Source organism: Delphinapterus leucas, chromosome 9, assembly GCF_059928025.1.
Source record: "Delphinapterus leucas isolate spDelLeu-1000000601 "Yukka" chromosome 9, BTC_Dleu_Yukka2, whole genome shotgun sequence".
In the NCBI taxonomy this organism is placed as follows: Eukaryota; Metazoa; Chordata; class Mammalia; order Artiodactyla; family Monodontidae; genus Delphinapterus; species Delphinapterus leucas.
This window is the reverse complement of record NC_143137.1, coordinates 26,080,973-26,084,468: the sequence shown is the minus strand read 5'-3', so window position 1 is coordinate 26,084,468 and position 3,496 is coordinate 26,080,973. Positions and strand designations below refer to the sequence as shown.

At 40.8% G+C, this 3,496-nt stretch overlaps 1 pseudogene; it reads left to right on the top strand.

Moving 5' to 3' along the window:
• The first annotated feature begins 1,266 nt into the window (after positions 1-1,266).
• Positions 1,267-1,626, top strand: LOC111182806 (large ribosomal subunit protein P1 pseudogene; annotated as a pseudogene).
• The last annotated feature ends 1,870 nt before the right edge of the window (positions 1,627-3,496 follow it).

Genomic DNA, 3,496 nt, shown 5'->3' with positions numbered 1-3,496 from the left:
ACTTTCACTAAAAAGACTAGAGCCGCTAAATACTCACTTTCCAAGTCTCGCTTGACTCAATGGGATGTTAAATGGAATTGTGGTGTTGGGGTTTCTGGGAAAACTCTTTTATGATGAAAAGGGAGATTCAGCTAGTGTTTCTCCTTTCCCCTTCCTTCTTCCTGCCACAAATTGAAATGAAGTGAGAGGAGCTTCAGCAGCCTTCACTTGGACCAAGTGAAAGGCTGAGGTAGAATCAGAGATGGTGTCTGTGATATACCTAAGGCACAAATCTATTGCTTATTAGCTGCCTCCCTCCAAATTTCTAATTATAAAATAAAATAATCTCAGTTTCTTTAAATAGAGTCTGTGGAAAGGATTTAGGTGCTGATACTTTACTTGAGAGGAACACCCCAAGATAAGGATGAGAGAAACATGGGCATGAAGCAAGGAAGGATGCCAAGCAAGTTAATGCCATGCATTACTACCTGAGTACCTGTTTATCAAGAGACACAAAGAGATACAAGAGGCACATAAAATGCTCTTATTTTATTTATTTATTTTTTACATCTTTATTGGAGTTTAATTGCTTTACAATGGTGTGTTAGTTTCTGCTTTATAACAAAGTGAATCAGTTATACATATACATATGTTCCCATATCTCTTCCCTCTTGCGTCTCCCTCCCTCCCACCCTCCCCATCCCACCCCTCTAGGTGGTCACAAAGCACCGAGTTGATCTCCCTGTGCCATGCGGCTGCTTCCCACTAGCTATCTGTTTTACGTTTGGTAGTGTATATATGTCCGTGCCACTCTCTCGCTTTGTCACAGCTTACCCTTCCCCCTTCCCGTGTCCTCAAGTCCATTCTCTAGTAGGTCTGTGTCTTTATTCCTGTCTTACCCCTAGGTTCTTCATGACATTTTTTTTTCTTAAATTCCATATATATGTGTTAGCATACGGTATTTGTCTTTCTCTTTCTGACTTACTTCACTATGTATGACAGACTCTAGGTCCATCCACCTCATTACAAATAGCTCAATTTCGTTTCTTTTTATGGCTGAGTAATATTCCATTGTATATATGTGCCACATCTTCTTTATCCATTCATCCGATGATGGACACTTAGGATAAAATGCTTTTAAAACATTGAAATAGCTTCCTTTTCCTCAGCTTCCGCTAAGGTGCTTGGTCCTTCCGAGGAAGCTAAGGCCACGTTGGGGTGAGACCCTCACTTCATCTGGCGACTAGCACTGCGCCCGGCAGACTCTGCCTAGCCCTCGCCCGCACCATGGCCTCCGTCTCAGAGCTTGCCTGCATCTACTTGGCCCTCATCCTGCATGATGATGAGGTGACAGTCACGGAGGATAAGATCAATGCCCTCATTAAAGCAGCCAGTGTAAATGTTGAACCTTTCTGGCCAGGCTTGTTTGCAAAGGCTTTGGCCAATGTCAACATCGGGAGCCTCATCTGCAATGTGGGGGCAGGTGGACCTGCCCCAGCAGCTGGGGCTGCACCAGCAGGAGGTCCTGCCCCCTCCCCCACTGCTGCCCCAGCTGAGGAGAAGAAAGTGGAAGCAAAGAACGAAGAATCTGAAGAGTCTGATGATGACGTGGGCTTTGGTCTTTTTGACTAAACCTCTTTAGTAGCACGTTCAATAAAAAGCTGAGTTCTTTAAAAAAAAAAAAGAAAAAAACAACATTGAAGTAGGAACTTTACATCAAAGTAGTTCACTGGAGAGATAATAGAGGGCCTCCTGCTTCCTATGAGGTCACATAATGGGGAACACATGATGGGGAAGCTTCATGGGGATCTCTTGAACTTCCATGTCATGGTGGCCAGCCCTGGGTGGCCATTCATTAAGCCATGTCCCATCCGCTGTAGCATAGTATTTCATCCATGTCTAAAAGAGTCGAGGCAGTCCTGAAAGGTGGGGTGTGGACCAAAAGAGAGGAAAGGAGATATTTGGGAGCATCTAAGAAAATACAGAACTTCCCTATTTAAAATTCCAAAACTTATCCTGAGTTTTCTCATACATCTTCCTTTCTTTATTTTCTTATCATAGGATTTATTGCTAGCAAATACCATTCATTCATCTATTATCTTTCACCCTCTAATAGTTTGTAAGCTCCATGAAGTCAGGATTTTTATCTATTCGGTTGTTGTTAATCTGCTATTTCCAGGCACCAAGATCATTAATTTCTTGGTACATAATATATAAATGAATGGCAGCCATGATGTCTTGCCCTAATCCCTTGGATATTAATAACTGTTTGAACCAGATTCATCTTTTGGTGATTTGGACAGCTTAGACTCTGATCCCTATTGGATGTTTCCCACATGGCGGGTAATGAGGTTGATTTGACCTAGTATTTTAGTGCATTAGAGCATTAGTTTTAGAGTCAGATGGCCTGGATTTAAATTCTAGCCCTTCTACTTATAGTTGTGTGACCTTGTGAAAATACTTAAACCACTTTAGGTTTCCTCCTTTGCCAAATGATACTACTAGTATTATCTGTTTCTTAAGGAATGTATACAATACCATAAAAGGAATTGTATACAATACCAGTAAAGCATTTTCACTGACACCCAGTGAGCCCCTGGTGGTGTTTTTTATCCTCAGAGTCTAACCAGAAAAACAGAAGACACTCAAAATGTATAAAATAGAATTTAGTGTATATAAGTCGTTACACTGGTGATGGAAAGGCAGAGACAATGAATAGAAAACTGTGGTGAGACAGTCCACAGACAAGCAATAACAGGATGAGCAATAGCAATAGCAGGATGTTGCTACCATCTCTAGACATTGACACAGAGACGTAAGGTAATGTTATGAGAACTCAGGGGCCAGAGTCAAGTGATTGGAAGCTGGTGCCTTGAAAGAGATACACACATGGCCTGATGATCAGGATGAGATGATGCCTAAGGCTGAGATAGACAACACATAGTCTGTTTCCTCTCTTCTTTCACCCTTCTGTCCTTCCTTCTGTGGAGCCCAACAGAAAGCCAACTGATAAAAGATCTTGACAACACAGTTTATGGGATCAGATTACCAATTTTCCAGAGCCAAAAGGAGAAGAGTAAGATCTGATGGCAAACAGGCTCATGTTCTGCTTCATCTTATCTATCATCATTGCCAATATGTCAGCCTTTCCCAGTTCTGTTGTTCAATATAATTCAAAGGATTTTTATTTCTTTACTTTCTACACTATTGCATTTTAGAGCAGAAGTCATACTTACATACTAGGTATAATCCACCTTGCAAAGTGTCTTGTTCATGGAAAATACTCAAGTATTCGAGGAGTAAATGAGATTGATTCTATCAATCCATATTAGGACTTTACAATCATACCTTGACCATTTCAACAACTTAAAAGTTCACCTACATACTTCTAATTTCATTTTATGCTTCCCTGTTAGAATAAATCACAATTTTTATGCAAAACAAGTAAGTGTTCCATTTCCATTACCTGCTCTCTATACCGGAGAAATCATATGATCAGGGGTTATTACCATGATAA